General features: G+C 40.1%; 1 protein-coding gene across 3 annotated transcripts in view; it reads left to right on the forward strand.

Annotated features, from left to right (window-relative positions):
* Positions 1 to 18,931, forward strand: part of EGFR (epidermal growth factor receptor) — a 147,597-nt gene that overhangs the window by 9,190 nt on the left and 119,476 nt on the right. The window lies entirely within an intron of this gene.

Below are 18,931 nucleotides of genomic sequence, written 5' to 3' on the forward strand. Positions count from 1 at the left end.
AAGATGTCCTGAAGTCCTGGTTGAAACTACCTTTTCAGAAATTATTTCTCCTTCCACATGGAAGTTTTCTCATCTGTGCAGTCTTGGTTGTTTTTTTTTCCCCTCCATTTTTATTACAACTTATTTCTCATGGATGGAAACATGATATTCACAGTTGTTTAAGAAGGATTCCATTTGTTTTGCTGCTCTTCAGATGAGTTTTGTACAAAGCCCCGCCTTTTGCTTTTTCCTGTTTAAAAACAAGCAGAAAAACCCAAGTGGAAAAAAAAAAAACAACAATTAAACCAGAGCAAGGCAAACCAATTATTTTTTTAAATAAGAATTTTTAATCAGCATAATTCTGACAGAGCAGACCATAATTTAGACTTCTGTGTCTGCAGATGAACGTGGGTTTTGCAGCAAGGAGTGGTGTGTATGGTCTTTGTGCATGGCATAACTCACTTTTGCTGAAAGTGGGAAGTGGCAGAAGTGGGACTTTGTTCTCAGCCACCCTGAGGCAGAAAGGTGACTGCACTAGAAACAAGCTGTCACACAATTTAGGAACAGTCCCATCTCCCCTTCATCATGTGACATGCCAGGTCTTTCCCCATGGACACATGCTGTAGGCTTAGATCCAGAAAGGATGTATTTCCCTCTTCAGATTCAGTGTTTGAATCCTGACTGGTATCTGGTTGGCCCCAATGAGGCCATTCCTATTGAGGCATGATAGCTGACAGTACATTGATCATCATTACAAGTGGAAGAGCTAGTGTTTGTCTTTCTAATGAAAATCTCTCTCACTAGTCATTATTTACTTGGGCTTACTGAGGACAGAACATGGGCTGTTGTTTGAAGTTTCCCTTGCAGAGCTGTGGAAAACAAACGTTGGTATTGAGCCAGTGTCTTTGTGCAACAGGCTGTGGGAGGTGCAAGGCTGGATCAGTTTGCTGCTTGCCATGGCTGCATTGTCCAGGTAGATGTTGGTCCCATTATCTCTTCCCCAGAGTTAAGAGCAGGAGTTCAGTCCTCTAGAGCAGAAGCAGCAGTAAGTCCTTTTCCACAGATGTAGAAAAAGGAAAATGTTTGTGCTTGTGCCAAGTGCTTGGCTTCTGGTCTTCACTACTCAGAACAAGGGATAAACAGTGAAGTTACAGTAGTTACTGTCTGTCAAAGCAAATGTGATGCTTCCCTTTGGTGATTCCTAATTTGATAACTTGGAATGAAGTTAAATGATGTAGGAGATTGAAGTCAAAACTTTTGCATCTTCAGTGATCCTGGTAAGACCTCATCATTTCATAGAACGTCCGTGTTGAGATATGAGTCTAATTACTACACTAGTTTGATATTTTTCCTTTGTCTTGGGTTCAGAAGGGGTTTTCATTTATACGCTTTCTCATTTCCATTTGATCTTCAAAAAGTAGTTGTGTTGAACAAAGATACTGGCAGCCTGTTTCCTTTCTGATAAGCTCAGTGAGATGCTCACGCTAATGATTTCTTTTAATAGTTATTATTTCAGGGCTTTTTGTATTCTTTTTTTTGTCTCCTTAATGCGGTAGATGCCATTGGAAGCGTCATTTTATCATAGTTGTCCATGGCAATTAACTAAACCGGCAGCATCTTTTCTGAAGTTTTTGTTCGTCAGTGTGCACGATGCTCCCAGCAGTGTGTGCTTCCTGACATTTATGATATTTCTCAAGCAGAAAAAAGATAGCATAGAGTTTTTTTTCCAAATGAAAGTCTTTTTGACTTGAACAGCAGCAGTCTGTCTTGCATCGATGAGCACATGGTTTTCAGTGAATTAAGACTAAAAATAGCTAATTAACAAGTTCTCTGTTTCTTTTGTGTCTGGTCATTAGTTACTATGGCCCACATTAACTCATAGTATAGCAGCGTCAAAGATGCTAATGCAGGAGGAGAATTCTTTGGGGTTCTGCAGAGAAATACTCTGTTACCTATTTCCCAGAAATACGTCCTTATATCATGAGTATGTGTGCTTGTATGCTCAGCGCATGTCGGTATTTTTTACTCACAGCTTATCTGACGAAGGGGAAAATCTAAATTAGTCACTGACACTTGAAAAGGGACTTGGCCTGCTTTCTCCTCCTTTAACATACCAACTGGATCCTGACTATAAAGCTAAACTCAAATGCTGTTTCAAAGACAAGGATCATTTCAAAAACAGCAAACATAACACTTTAATAAACAGACTAGTTATAATAGGCAAGACTAGAAAATGGATTGTTCCATGGATCAGTGCTGTACTGTTAAGAGTGATGATATCTTAGTGGTAATCTCACTGTTGGACTTAATGGCCCATAAACATTGATAAAAGCTTTTGTAAAATTGTCACCAATGATTCCATCCATTGTTAGATTGCCAATGAACTTCCTCAGACGCTGAATAAATTGCTACTATCAGTTATGTTTTTGCAATTATAAAATAAGTCTTTTGTTTTGGAAGTATAATAACTCGCATAAGAAAAAAACAAATTCTGTCAGCTTAAAATTAATTGATCACATTGCTGTAAATGCCCAAAGCTCTTTCAACTGTATAGGGCTGGTGTAGCTTTTCATCTGAAGCTGTACACCCATGAATTTCCTCTGCCAAATACTCTGTGTCAGCAGAAATGAGAAATGTCATTGCCTGTTTTGGCTGAAATGGAAAACAGAATTTTGAATTTTATAATAATTCTATTCTGTTGTTTCTGTGTAATTTTAGCATGGTACTAGAATGTGAACATTGAAAAGGCAAGAGAGATTGCTTTCCCAGCCTTTAATATGCCATTTTGAAAAAAAAATTCAGAAACGCTTAGATTTTTATCTACAATTACATGCTGTGTCAACGTATGGTCCTTTTGATTTTTTTTTTTTATTTTTTATTTTTTTCCACACAGCTACTAAATCCTTCAGCTCCATTTTTTTCCTTCCTTAATCCCTTCCATGTGATTGGTGAAATGACTTGTTATCAGCCCAAGCCTGATACAGAGTGGACTGTAATCCGGAGCAGGAAGAGAAGGAAGTTCTCTTGCAAGAAAGTAAATAGCACAGGGTATTTAACAGTGCATTAAGCAATGTAGCAGTTAGACTATCCTCGTAATAGAGAGATGAGAGCAGGAAAATGCTCTGTATGTCATTAGGTTAGCCAAGCAGTGAAATGTCCTGGCATTGATAGTGTTCAGCGTATCTCATGCACTGGCATTGGTAATGCAAAATGGAGTAATGCAAAATGCAAAACACATGGAGGAGCTGCCTGGGAGCTTTCCAGTTGCAGCACGGAATGAAAAGGAGCAGCTGCCTTACCTGATTTTTTTTTTTTTTTTTTTTTTTTTTTTTTTTAGTTCAGTTTTTATACTCTAGGGAAGAGAAGTAATGTGCCTACTGCTGAATAGACCCAGGATCTGTTCTCTCAGTGCTATTGCTTGTCCGTTTGCTTGATTTTCTTTAGGAGATGGCAGTGGGCCATGTATTCCAAGGGAATATGTTATACAGCCCAACTCATGCAGTTTTGTGCATCTAATAATGGCATTGGCTGGCACATTAGCTGTGATGAAGCCACTTTCTCCATCCCCACCTTCCTCATGTGTTTGGAAGAGGGCGGTATGGTGAGGTTCAAGGGTGGCCTTGAAGATTTTGGTTTTCTTACTCAGGAATGTGCAAGTTCAAAGAAAGGCACTGCAGCTATATGCGGGGTGGGGGGGTGGATTGCAAGAGGTGGAATTACGGAGAACTGGAGGAAAAAGAAAATCTTGCTTCTGTTACAGTTCTGTTACAGTAACACTGTAGCAGAAGCATGTCTTTTCAACTGGTACTTAATCTGGCAAACCTTAGGTGTAATATTCCTTTGAAGTCTACGGATATTTTGCCTGCCGGGACTGCAGGATCAGGATTTTTTATTACTTTATTTGCCTAAGAAAACTCTTCTCATCTACTTAAAGGGGAAAGCTGATACAAAATACCAGACTATGTATTACGAAGGCTATGCCAAAAAAGTAATTTGTCTGAAACAGAAGGTGAGATTATAAATTATAGTCACATCACAAGGCATTGTGACTGTGACAAGAATTAAAACTTTAAATGTGAATTTTGATTGGCTGTGCTTAAAAGTAAGTCTAGTAATCTGGTAAGTCACTTCACTTTCTTTTCCTAAAAAATTATTCCTAGACATTCTGTTGGATGGAATTGAAATTGATGAATTCCTTAGGATGTGTACAGTGATGTGTCTTCACCATGGATTTCTGCCAGCTGACGTGATTTCTGACGTGATGGTTCTACGACTGCAGAGAAAAGGAGATATCTCAAAACTTGCTGGAGTTAACCTGGTTGAGTCGAATGGCATTTTGCTCACATACTGAATGTGCTGGACTCAAAACTTCTAAATGGCAGATCTTGCAACTAATTGTATGTGTATACATGTATTACACATGTACGTCTATATATAAAAGAATTATTTACCGTAGTCCTGACACAATATGTTAATATGGCATTCTTAGTTTTTACAGGCCTCTGGCACTCATACTTCATAGGAACAAATGGAACAAACTGCAGCAACTGTTATGCCACACAGTACCTCAGCAGCTCCTGTCTATATGGTGTACATTAGACAGACTTTTAAACTGCACACAATTAAAGCAAAAGTAAGAGCTTAGCACTCACTGAATGCTGTGGCCATAGGAGAGCATGAGTTGGTTCTGAAGCTGAGAAAAGGTCTTCATGGAAATAGTTAGCAATAGCTGTGATTTAGCAAGCTACTTTGGTGAAGGCATCACTTCGTTTGTATGCACAATCCATTTGAAATCAGTGGAGTTGTGCATAGTCATTGAGCCTGTACAGGATTAGGAGCCTCGTCTTACTGGGGGCAAAAAGTAGATTATTTAAGGGAGCAATAATTTTTAGAAGCTGAAGGAGGGACGTTTTAAATCATGACTGATGAGGGCAGCTACTTGCCATTTCTTGATAATGAGCCTCTGAGGATTGTTTGTAAATTTAATTTCAATAAGTGGAAGCATCAGAAGCTGCTGGAAATTTTGATTTATGGATGTGAATTTTGGGCAACATTTCATGTTACGTGTGTACACTGCCTATGTCTGAAAACAAGAAAACGTTGTCAAGCTGTGTAACAAAGTTCTGCTGTCTATTAAAACTTAGAGATTTGAAGTAACACATTCTAAATGTTTCTATACAGTGCAGTGCAAACAGGAGAAACAAAATAGTGGTAAAGACTGAACTAGTCTGGACTCAGCAAGACTCTACCTTATCACTGATAGTAGCATCAGATCAGCATCCTATTTAGGAGTTTTGCTGTTACTCAGCTATGGTACAGGAAGACTTTCTGTGCAACAAATTTACTATATTTCATTGTATTCTTAAACCTTATTCTTACCTCTTAGAGCTGAGTGTGTGTATTAATAGATATATGCATTTAGAAAAAAGTGTATGGGGATTATGAAGAATTTATTATGCTCAGTAGCACTATGTTTTCATGAAGATTGGCTGCTGTTCTCTTGTTTTTTTTTTCTCTCAAAGCTGTGCTTTTATCAGATTATATAAAACTGAAACATATATGCAGTTTTGTGAAATAGAAAAATGCTACTTATATATGCTTCATAATTGGTGCCTTTCCCTGTTCTTTTGGAGTAATTGCTGATCTGCATCTTTATTCTTTGAAAGTGCTCTGAAATAAACATACACTGAAAGAAATTATGCATAGGTGCTAATTCATATATTTGTAAATATGAGTTCTGTTTGTCACAGCCTGAATTTCAGTCTCCTCCATTATGGTAACCTGTGTGCTGTTAGTAGCTGAGAGATAAATGATGCAGAAGGCTGGAAGGAGCAGCTTCCCTACTGGTGTCTCTTCTGTGTGACTGTTCTTGTTTTCCCTGGTCTGCTCCTGAGAGCATTTAAGACCATGCATTAGGACGGTGCCATTGGGGCTTACCTCCTTTTTCTCCCATGAAAGCCATTAGTTAAATAACTTGGGAGAGAGCATTGCAGAAGTCTGCCTCTGCTGCAGCTGGATGTTCAGAGCTGAGCCCAAATCCTGATGTAGTCAGGATATGGTTAAAATACCTGCGAACATTTGGATATATTGATGAGAAGCAGCAAGTTTTGTGTGAACTGTGTTGGTCTTGGAGGCAGCCATCCTAGACTGAACCATGTAGGTGTGAACACTGAAAGATGACTTTTGGATGCTTTCTGTAGCTCTACTTTTCACATCTTCACTGTGATATAAGCTCTAGTTCCTGTGCTGATACTCCTGCCCTAATTTGCATTTTGATCTTCACAGATACTTTCCCTTGACAAGCATCTATTATTGCCACGTGTACATTAGGGCAGTAGAGCACATTTACACTTGATAACAATCCTAGCCTCATTATGTTTGAGCAAATGCCAAAAGCACTTTAGAGTTCACTTAAGTTAAAGGCAGTGACAGTGGCTGTATTCTAGGATTGGACGCTATGCACAGGGTGCCTTTGTGATGCTACCCGGAGAATAAGGACAGGTGAGCAAGGTAGAGCAAAGGTACCCTCAGAAGTCCTTTTGGAAACATTATTTAGGCCTCATACTAATACACCAGAGACCTGCTGCACATACATGATTTTCCATGTGTTTTCCAGAACTGTACTAGGGGAACAGATTTTTGTGAAGGTGTTCAGATACTTGATATATATCATCATATAGCCTGAATCATGACAAAAATAGAAGTACTTTTGTAGTCAAAAATAGAGCTTTTAAAAGACGTTTTCTTGTTAGTGCTTTGAATGCTCTATAACAATACTTAGGCAAGCAGTAAATTATCTCAAAAATGTACATGCACCTAATAAAAAATGCACCCTGTGCCTGATTTCTAATTAATCACTGTGATAAACTCAGTGTTATGCAAGGAATGCTTTCCAGCAATAGCAGGATTTAAAGAGTTGTTTTATATGTATATTAAGGATGCTTTTGGAGGCCAAGAGACAGAAGAGCTTGGAAGTCTGATGATTATTTATCTGGAAGGAGTTCCTGGTGTCACAGGAACTGAGCCTGCACTCTGTAGTTGTTTAACCACACGGGGAATGTGTTTGGTAGTCTGCTCACAGAGACACTGAGGGACACTGTGCCTTTATAAGTAACAGCATTCTGCTCTCTGTGGGCTTTGGAAGCACAGATTGGTAGTATAATGAAACTTGAATTCCTGGTGAAGGTTTAGAAAGAAAAGAACTGAAATACATCAGGACACCAATAAATTCTCATCTGCATTCACCGCAGTGAAGCCCAGAGAGGCAGTGAACCTTAGGTTGATTAATGAAAGCTAGAAAGCTGCACTGGGGGGTAGGAAATATCGGGTGTTGTAGAAAAATGGAGCTTTTGCATTCTGTCCTGCCTTTTGAACTCAAAATTAGCAAACTTCTGAAATTGAAAATTAAAGGCAGTGAAATTATTCCAGTATGTGAGGTTAAGTGTCTTGCAAAGGGTGATAGCTAGGGTTTATGTCTGGACCCCATGTTTTCTCTGCAGCTTGCAGCGTTTGCACAAACTGAAAGTGAATGAGGAAGCTTCCCAACACTTAGAAGGTTTTATTTATGATGTTTGTTGCTCCTTGTTTAAAAGTCATATCTGTACTTGTTTCCTGATCTTATATGATGTGGTATGCTAAAATACAAAACTTGCTTTAGCTGCAGGGGGAGATGAACACTAAAGGCTTCTGAAAGTGGTCTGGGCAAGGAAGACTTCAGTTTGATTGGGGGGAAGTAGTTTCTTTCAGATGGAGGAATAGCAAACGTTCACCTGTGCAGCCAGCAATTGCACGGGCAACTGTTATCTAAAGCTAACAGCACCTTTATGTGCATGGGCATGGGCTGGGAGAGTGAAGGTATCCGCAACGCTGTGTTATGAAAACATGAGGTCACATTCTGCCCTCAGGTAAACTTCATAGCTCATGAGGCAATGAGCTAGCACACCTTTACCTGAAAGTAGATCTGGGTCCTGAACAGCCAGGAGAAACATTGTGCCAAGCAGGATTTAAGTCTTTCAGGTTTACTCTCCATCTGTGCTGCCCAGCATAACGCTTCTGGCAAGAGAAATATTGCTTGTCCTGGAGGAATCATATGGAGAAGTTCTATGCAGTACTCTTCACATTATTTTCCTGTGTTTTGGGTATTTATTTCAGGTCACAGTAAAACTGCAGTAACAGAATTTGCAGAGAAATTATAATTGATCTGTCCCAGTTAAAATGGAATTTTGGTTTAGAGTTTAGAAATGTTTAACTGGTAGAAGTACAGCCAGGAAAAAATACAGCAAGTTAAAAGGTGGCCTGAATTCAGGTATCAAATTGTCAAGTCTCTTCAGATTTTATGGAGGAGTAAGTTGTTTTTTTTTTAATCTTGTGTTTGGGAGTGGGGTTGTATTTATAGGGATCAGAATAATGCATTTCCCATGAGATTGTCAAAAGAGGATTATAAAAATCAGGATCTGCGTATTATAACTGTACTGTCATATAGATTTAATGCAGCTTAAACCCCTACCCAAGAAGTTGTACATAAAAAAGAAATTACATGCTGCAGATTTTCCTCCTGGCACTTGCTTGTTCCTGGGAGCATGCTCTTTGTCCTCAGCTTGTTGCTGGATGGGTTGAGCCTCCACGATGAGCTGGGAGCTCGTGTTTGGGTTTGGTGGAATTCTCTGCACCAAGACTCACTTTGGCCAGTGCTTTGGCAGCAGCTCCTTTCACTAAGATCCTTTTAATTTGTCCATCGTAGCATGTTTTGCTAAAGTTTGTCAGGGTTTGTGAGTTGTGGATCAATAGAAAACCAAAGGGGGTAAAGAGAAAGAAGAAAATCAATTAAGCTTTGAACTATATGCTGCCTAAAACCTGCCATTAGTAATGACTGCATTTAAGAAACTATTTTATTAGCTCACGGCTTTGGGATATTTTGCTCTAATTAATGCTGAGAATTAACCTGCACTGTTTTCTTCAGCCTTAACAATCCTTCTGTTGAATATAAATAAGATTTTTGCTGCAGCTCAAAATCAAGTCTAATATTGGTTTATATATAGAGTATTTATGATGCACCTGCATGGACTGGTGAATTCTGTTTTGGAAGGTTTGGGGGAGCTATATTTGTATTATTTTTTATTTTATTTTATTTTAATCGATGCAACTTTCTGTGGCCATGATAACTGGTGGGACACTGCATCTTCCTTCCCACTTTTTTTAAAGCAGCTCGTGCTGCAGAGGCTTAGTGCTTCATAGCTTATTTTCATGAAGAGAGAATTAGATCCTTTTTTATACTTGCAAAAATTTCTGAACAATATTTTGCTTGCAGATCATACCTAATTTATGAAGACGAAAGGGCCTTGTTAGGAGAACCCAGCCCTACGATGTCTGGAGAGCCTGTAAAAGGTGATAAACTGCTTTTGCAGCCACTTAATGTGCTACCTGGATATTTGCAGAGTGGCAGGATTGAGCCCTGAAGGAGGTGGAGACTTCTTGGTGGCAATGAAAAGGAAAACCAGTCTTGGGTGTGTTGTTTGTTTTCTTTTCCAAGCCAAGATAGGCTTATTCCTTTGCACAACTGCTTGCACATTGCCCTCACCTGAAGTTTTCAGAAGGATGATAACATACCTGTATCTGTAGAGCTGCAAGTAGCTCATGTTGAAGCCACTTTCCTGCAGTGTTGGGAAGCAGATCTTAGGCTTGCGTTCTCCCATGCAGCAGGGTGGGTTGGTGTTCCACCCCCCCCACATGCAGGTATGTAGAGTGCACACAGCCTTTCCTTAGGGTGAGAATGCGAGAGGAGCTGCACATGACAGCTCTCATGCACATAATTTGATTACAAAAGGGAATTTTTAATTGGTAATTTTGTAATTTCTCATTTGGGACAGGCAAGACAGAATTCCCTTAACCTTCAAAGCATTTTGAAAATGAATGATGAAGAAAATATTTGGTTTTCAAGATTCATTTTGTGTCTTGGTCCTAAGCATCACTTTATTGGCAATTTAAATCCATTAGAAGGCAAACAAAACTACATGGATTGTGATATAGGCAATAGGTCCACATCTAAATTTGAAGTGTAATCATGCACAAACATTTACTTGACTAGGATTGCTAGTGGCATTAAGTGGATAGTTAAAGACTTAATGACACCCTCCAAACAAATTGTTTTATTTCAATAATGTATTGATCAGACTGTGAGGCCTGCAACTGAATATTTTTTCTAATCATTGATTCTAGAAAGCCTTTTGGGTACTGGCATTGGTTCATCTGTTCTGTTTTCCAGCCCAGTTAATATACAGCTGTTTTGGCAGGGCATGTGGCTGGTTGCCATCAAAGCGTAGCCAGATCCTACAGCATGCTTAGGGTTTCTTGTGAAATGCAGCAAATGCTTGCTAACGTGCTTTCCTGATCTTTGTGGCAGGGAGAAATGTTGGCAGTTGGTTGAGAAATCTGCCTGATGCAAGGGGAAGATCCATTGGCCCTGGAACCTACGTGGCCCTGAATATGTCTTTGGTGAATCCAGTCACCAGAAGGTGACTGTGGTGAGGTCTGAGGAGGGAGCACAAACTGTAACACTAAGTTTTCCATCTTGAATTTTTCTGCAGTTGACCTTTAGTCACTTGTTCTAAGTGTGAGGAGAGCAAAGATCATATAAGTGCCTGTTTTCCAAATGTCTGTGCCTGAATGAAAACTTGGTGCACAGAGATCTAAAATGCAAATGGTTATAAAAGTAGCCAGTTTGAGGTTTGGTAATGAACTAAATTGCTGGAGGCTTTGGAATGAAGTTCGTGGAAGCTCACTTTTTATGTCACTTAATTGCAGTTCAATGGGAGAGATTTTTGGCACAGGCCAATCACTCCCTTCTTTTACTTGGGATTGGCTACTTAATGCTTCTGATCCTCTGCTCCTACCAGACAAATGTCTGCAGCACCCACTGGCAGTGGCCGAGGCCTTGGGCTGTTGGGTGAGCATCTCCAACTACAGACCTAGCAACCTGAACAAAGGCAAGCAAAGCTTTCACACCTTGCTGTTTGTAGTCTCTCATCCCACTGTGAATTAATTTAATTAAAAAGGCAGCTGGTAAAACCAACAACACACTGAACTTGGCATTGCATCTCTTATGCAAGTCTGAGACTCATAAAAGAGGCTTGGGTGCAGGGTGAAGCACCTTCAATGAGAGCCCCTGGCTACTGCCCAGGTTGCAGCAGCCTGCTTGCCAAACAGGACTTCTGCAAAATATAGCAGAGCTGAGAGACTGAGGATCAGCAGCGGATGGGAGTGGAGTTAGTCTGACCTGCTGGCTGCCCTCTTGGAGCAACACACAACCAAAATGTAGACTAGGAGCCCTTCTCCTGGGATCAACTTGAGTTGCCAGATAGCATCATTTGAGGTGTCACCCAGCAGACAAGAAGTTGAATATACATTTAAGTACATCAGTCTGGTTTTAGGGAAACCTATCACAGAATCCTAGAATGGCCTGGGTTGAAAAGGACCACAATGCTCATTCAGTTCCAACCCCCTGCTATGTGCAGGTCACCAACAAGCAGACCAGGCTGCCCAGAGCCACATCCAGCCTGGCCTTGAATGCCTGCAGGGATGGGGCATCCACAGCCTCCTTGGGCAACCTGTTCCAGTGCCTCACCACCCTCTGGGTGAAAAACTTCCTCCTCATATCCAACCTAAACCTCCCCTGTCTCAGTTTAAAACCATTCCCCTTGTCCCGTCACCATCCACCCTCACTCACAAACAGCTGTTCCCCCTCCTGTTTATTTGCTCCCTTCAAGTACTGGAAAACCACCATGAGGTCTCCCCGCAGCCTTCTCTTCTCCAAGCTGAACAAGCCCAGTTCCCTCAACCTTTCCTCACAGCAGAGCTGCTCCAGCCCTCTGCTCATCTTAGTGCCATCCTCTCCCCCAGACCTGGATGCAGTACTGCAGATGGGGTCTCACAAGAGCCGAGCAGAGAGGGACAATCATCTCTATCCCTGCTGGCCACTGCTTTTTTAATGCAGCCCAGAACATTGTTGAAATCCTGATGAGGGGGCATCCAGATTCCAGATTGAAGGCTGAAGGGTTTGATGTTCCCCAGTTGGATTCACATAACCAAAGCTGCTTCTGCAGACAGCAGACTGCTCCTGTAGTCTGCTGTTTTGTTTATCCCTAAAGATGATAAAAGAAGTTGTGCTTCTGGATTAGGTGTAATGCTGTGTCCTGAGTTATCTGTCTGCTTGTTGATAAGGTGTTCCCATACCTCTTATTTTGCAGGAGCAGGAGGGAAAGTTTGGGGAATCCTTATAAAGAGATGGGAAAGTTATTGGGGTTTCAGCGTATCTGTAAACAAGTGGGTTTCTATAATCTTGTTTCTCCCTTTGGAAAGCTTGTCATCACATCATGTAGGAGCCCCACCTAAGAAGGAAGAACTTATTGCCTTTGATTTCTGAAAACATGCAATGGGTCAGTACGTTTGGGTAGTTGACTTTAGGACTGGTAGAGATGTTGTTTCTTTAAAATCCTAAATTAAAGAGTAACTTTTATTTTTCTTTCTAAGCAGTGCAATTTGGCAGTTTCTAGAATTTCAGAGAGGCAGCCAAATTACTTTTGGCTTTGCCACCATTTAAGCATTAGCAGATTCTCTGTGCTATATACTGGGGAGATTTGAGAGGAGAAAGGAGCTGAGGAGTTATGTGCATGTACTGACACATGCACGCACGCCTATTTAGTAGCTTGTAGGAAGTATTCGGCCTGAAATCTCAAGTCAGTGTTCGGGGTCCCACACAGTACTGCAGAACAGTTTTGTTGTAGGACAGTATTCTACAAAATGTATTGAAATGGTAGCTGCATGTAACTCATATCATGCTTAGTATTTGTTAGTGTTGAATTGTGCATCTTCCTGTGTCTAGTCCAAAGGGCTCTTGTGGTTCTTGCCCCAGGAACTTGGCTTTTTTCCTCTGAAATCTTGAAGTTCACATGCTGATCCAGCATCTGGTGATAGTCACAGAACTGAGCCCTCATCTGCATGCCAGTTCACATGAGCATGATGTTAATTACTGAGACCTAGCCTGAAACTGAGCTTTTCACTGCACGTTTCTGTGGACCCAAGCAACTTGTGAGCTTTATTTAAGCTAACGGGTATGAAAGGAGTGCTGAGCATGACTGGGGAAGGGGAAGTGGGGATGGTTTCAGGGCTGCACACATCTGTTATCTCCATGGAGTAGAGCAGCGGGGGCTTTTTGGCACCTCAGATCTTTTTCAGTTCAGTTGCTCAATACCAGCTTTTGTTTTGTACATTACTGTAGTTTCACATTTCACTCTTGAGTTATTCACTGCCTGGGCCAGAAATTAGAAGTTTGGAGAAAATACTGAGCCATCCATGAGTAGTTAAAGAAAGATCCGATGCATACTTGCGTCAGAAGTGATTAGCTGTGTGTTCAAACCAAGCAGACGAATGCTGCGTGGCACGTCCACCACACACTGGGGCTGCCCATTAAAACAACCGGCACGAGTCACATCCTTGGGCAGATCACAAGCTGTTACCTGAAAGAATAAACCAGACAAAAAAAGTCTGAGTGCTTCCAGTGGCTGAAAGATGTGGTAAATTACAGAACATGTTTAAAACAGAGTGAAAATATACGAAGAATTACAAATCCAGAGCACTATTGCTAGTTACCCAGTTCCGCTAGTCTAAGGTTACATTCTCACATGGAAAGTAAGAGACTCTCCTTAGTCTGCATGTTCTGCAATAACATAAAATTGCATAATAACATAAAAATGCTGATAAAATTTTATCAGCAGGCCAACTCTCTTTTAATACACCCCATTGGCTGCATTTAGGCTGCCAATTTTTGAGTGGAAACAATTGTATTAACTTGGCTGTTCCCTACAGGATGTTACTCTTGGAAAAATACAACGAAGTGAACAATCCCCAGATCAGCATTTTTCATTTAGGGCAGGCCATAACTTACAGTGCAGCGTGGATCTGTGCTTGCGCAGAGAATTCCCAGTTTCTGTATTGGCCCAAAGAAATGATTTGTTTCCTTACTTAAATGTACATGGTGGTTTTGGTCTACTTTTCCTTTGCATTTCAGTAGATCACGTTGCATGTATGGATGTAATGACTCATTAGCTGCTGTGTAGTTCCAGATTGCACATCAGTCTTGGGGACACACCTTATCTTCTTCACGTGAGTTATATGTACTTTCCAGTGCAAAACCTAGTGTATATTTGTATCCCGTCGTACGTCAGATACCAATCTGCAGGAACTCCTTTGAGGTGAAGATTTACAAAGGAAGGGAAAAGAAGTTTTTAAAACACTAAACAAAAACCCAGCACCAGTTTGGTTTTCTCTCAGGACTCTCTAATTAAGAAAGCTGTCTCCTTGCACTCCAGAAATTTCATACTTGTACCATTTATAACTGTTGATTTAACTGGATAGAGGCAGTATAATGGTTTAATTTTCGGTTTTGGAAGCTTTAAGGAAGCAATGTCCTGAACATCTGTGAAAAGAGTAGAAAACTTTCCTATTATCATAAACAACAACAACAAAATAGAACCTTCTTCACCTGCAAAATTTTGTCTAACATATGTAATTTATCCCATCCTAATAAGTACGATCCTCTGAGTAACTGATCCTGTTTGTTTATATATCAATTCAGCTTGGTAAATGAAAACGCAGTTCAAGCTATTCACATTGACATTTTCTCTTTAATGGAGAGTATGAAGATATTAAATAGAAGCATGATGGAAAAAAAGTCAAAAATAAACTGGGCTGGTCTGAGAGTAATGCCTCTTATTTTACTATGTTGTTCTCCAACATCAGAGTGGTATTGGTCATATGGCAATACAGGTTGAACCTTCCCAACAATATTCCATTACATTTTGCTGCTGTGTGACAGATGACAGCAGAAGGGCACTCTATGAGAATGACATCTGACATAGGAGTGCATATGAAGCGAAGGTGTGTCATTGAATTCCTCCATACAGGAAGAATGAGCACGGTGAGGTGGGTGGTGCATTTCAGCAGTAACAACAGTGGGTTACTTCTAGTCGTGCAGATTCTTAAGAGTGCAGCACGCAGGTTCTTGCTCATTGCTGATGAAAATGCAGAACTAATGGTGGTGACAATGTTGAAATAGTGTTACTGTGCTCTTTGTATCTTTGCATTATCCAATTTCCATGAAAATAAATAGGAGGTGCTACTTTCAGTGCAAGTACCCAACAAAAAAGACAAATCACTAGTGTCCATGGAGATGTGGATTTTGGTGCATTTATGTCTGGAAATGTTTGCGCATGTATTTCATATTTTCATGTCTGCTAAATAGGAGCCTTGCTTCTTTAAAAGCATTTGATTTGTCTTTGTCTTTTTTTTTTTTTTTTTTTTTGAGTAGCTTTAGTGTAATTCAGACACTACTGACATAAGTGAATTCATACTATGGAGAAGAGAGCTATGCCAGTGCCAGTAGTTCTGAAAATGCCAGTCTTGGATATGCAGCCTGTAGATATTTCTTTATGATAAATAAATAAATGAAAAATATAATTTTTTCCACCCGAAATCTTTCCTTCCAAGGGGAGCATTTTATGGAGGCTAGGTGGGAAATACACATTCCTTAAAAACGTACATGGGGAAAAGGGGATGGATGCAGTCTGTGTTAGCTTTGTTTGTTCCCATCAGCTCCAGTATGGCCTCTCTTTCATATTCAGTTTAATTTGACTTAATAATCCATTTCAAAAGAGAGCAATTATATGAAAGGTCTGCACTTGGTGCCAGAATCTTTGAAGCCAACCATAAAACTCCATTCCCAGAGGATGAAATTTAATTTTTGAGAAGACCTAAAATTTCTATTACGTAAACAAAGTAATTAGATTATTTTACTAAATGACTATATTAATAATTATATTAACTGCCTGCACTGGCTCTACACCCACTGATTTTTACATTATTGTGTAGTGAGTACTCAGCACCTGGAGAACAGGATGGAAACAAAGCCACCAGATCACTTTTTTTTCCCTGAGATTATTTTAAGAAGAAGAAAGCATGTCTGTCCTGCACTATTGCTTTAGTTCAAGAAGCATCAGTAGGATGAGCCTAACCACTAGAATTTCATGTGTCAACATTGCCAGTTCTTGGCCTCTGCAGGCACCTTTGTATGGGCACATAGATGAATGTGGTTTCTGGCATTCTGGCAGGCATTGGATATGTGCAGGGGAGTGCAGAATGAAAAGATCTGAGAAACTGTGTGAAGAGAGCCATGGAGAACACCAGGAAGTCATGACACTTTAATTATTGCTCTGTTCTTGTGCCATTTGAGTGAAAGAACCTTGTGGTGGTTTTCTTTTTCTTTTTCTTTTTTTTTTTTTTTGCTTTCTCCAAGACTGGGTTCTTCATTCCAAATTTGTTATTAAGAGTCAGCATATTTGATGTCTTCGTGGGTGGGCTCATAAAAACCATTCTCACTTCATATTCTTTGCATAATGAAGAGTAAAGAGTAAAAATACCTCTGGGGCATCGTAATAATTGAAACTTAATTCCCAGCTATCTAAGCATATTACTGTCTTAAAAGGCAGGGCCAGAAACTGAAGGGAATGTCCAAGGACTTCATGCATATTTGGAGGGAGAGAAAACATAGCAGAACAAAAAACAGTTCCTAGACTTTACAATTCTCTTTAATCCAGTCTTCTCAGTGTTTCTTCAAAACATAGTGTAAGCTGCTAGATTAAATAAGGAAAAGCAGCATACAAAATATTGATTTTGAATCTCAGCCTTACCACTCACTGACGAGGAATTAGATGTTTCTGTGCAATTGCCTCTGTTGAAATGCACTTTTGGCTCTGTGGAGCTGAGAAGAGGTGTGTTTCTGTACTTCAGAGGTAGAGGTGCAGTGATCTGAACGGCACACAAGCAGATCTCACCTTGTTAAGCATGTGGGCTATTCACAGTTATGCTATGCAAAATTGTTCTTGCCTCTTAAAGATACATGCGATTACTGAGTGAAGATAAGGTTGGTTACAAGCTGTGTGCCCTGTTGTTGACAGTCAGCCTGACTTAAGCCTGCTTTGCTAAGACAGAGTAGGAAGTTGGTGAAGAGGCAATGATGTAACTAAATGGAAGGTAGGTCCTACTGGCTCCTTTTCATCTGAAAGTTATCTCTATTTTTCACCTGCAAAAAAACAGGTATGTTGTTTTGATCAGTCATTGAGTTCAAAACATAAACCTTGGCTGTAATAACATTTAAAAAATGAGAGGACAAAATTTTTCCCTCAGGCTACTTTGAGGATGCTGATTCATGATCTTTCAAACACACCATTATACAATTCAAGAGACCCTCCCCACATCTTAATACCAAACATTATTCTCTTGTTAGTAGAATGTGTATGCAAAATTGCACTACTTTCTTGAAAGACCCAATTTTGACCTTTTCATAACTTTTCTTTGCCAACAGAAGTACTTAATAAAATGGAAAGTTTTCATATATTTCTTTTAAAGAAATCTGCAGATTACCAGATCTGCATTTGTGGTATGAAACTGTGCCTCACTAAGCACTGTTAGAAGGAGGTCAAGTTCAGATACTTGCTTCTGAGTCAGGCTGGACTTGATGAAGCAGTGCACTCCCATTCCCAGAGGGCTGTTGCTGAAGCATCAGATGTGTCAAAGATGTCCTAACCTGACTTTGGGATGTCTTCAAGCTCTTGTAGATAACATGACTGGATTCCATATGTTCATCTAAAGAAAGAGATTTCTGGGCCTTTTCCAACATTTCAAATTGGTAATTGGTACTCACTGGCAAATAGTTTAATGCTCATGGCAGCACTGCAGACTGTTACATCCTTTCTGCATAAGATGCTCAGAGGTCTAGAGCTTAGGCCTTGGCTGGGGAAGTAAAACTACATATTCTGCTTTTGGAAGAGCAAAAGTTGTTGGTTTTTTTTAGGGTTTTTTTTGGGGGGGGCAAGGGGGGGGGGGGGAGTTGGGGGATGGTAGCAAGGAGAAGTTTCTTTGAGCAAGGGGTTAGTGTTCTTCCACAGGCAGCTGTGGTGGAATGTGGGTTCTTTGAAACTATTTCTCATAGTATCTGTATCAGCAGTGGGAGTTATCTTTAGATTTTTCAAATTTTCTGCCCTGGAGTCGTAGAATCCTTCTAAGGCTGCCTGGGACTTGTCCCTCCTCTCCCTGGGAAAAGTCTCTGTAGAGGAATAATGATCTGGCTGCTCGTGCTGTGGTCATAGATCTGGTAACTTGCTACCTGGCAAGATTGTTATGTGCAATTAGGAGCTACAGTGCTCCTGAGATGAATGCTGATCGTCCTGTTTTGTACATGTAATTGTATCGTGATTTGTACTTTATCCCAGTTGATTGTTTTGTGTGTGTGTTTTAAGGTGTATAATTCCTGTGTGTCATCCTGTTACAGTTCTTTTAGTCACTTTTGGACTTTGTAGTATGGACTAAAAGAAGACAAGGAAGACTTCAGACATTGTGACAGAGGAACATTTTAGTGGAAATGTTTCACCCCAGCCAGTTGTTATTCATCCAAATTCAAAGGTTGCATTTAGTCCATGTGGGAGGACACTGCATTCCCATGCTGTCATGAGGAAGCACAAATAAGGGATGCTGCCCCAGAAGGAAGTTCAGATTATTTTCACAGTGGGAAATACACAGTGTGTATGCGGCCCTGATACTAGTGGAGAATCAGTTAACTGCAGCAGAATTTTGGTTGACAACTGCTGTGTCTAGTGTTCAAATTAAATAACTGAGAACTGTAAATAAATGTTTTGCAGCGGCTTCATATCCTGAAGTCTCTACTTCACTTGTAAAGTAAGTCTTGCATGTAATGTAAGTCTCTACTTCACATGTAGTTTCACATGTAAAGATCTAAAATATATTCTTCACCTGCATTGTTAAAGCTTTGGGATCTTAAACACTTCTCAAGTTTGTTGAACATATATCTTTTCTCTAAACATTTTAAATCAGTGTGTTTTGAATT

This window comes from Lagopus leucura, unplaced genomic scaffold (genome assembly GCF_019238085.1).
Source record: "Lagopus leucura isolate 7727_CA_CO unplaced genomic scaffold, USGS_WTPT01 Super-Scaffold_100157, whole genome shotgun sequence".
NCBI lineage: Eukaryota > Metazoa > Chordata > Aves > Galliformes > Phasianidae > Lagopus > Lagopus leucura.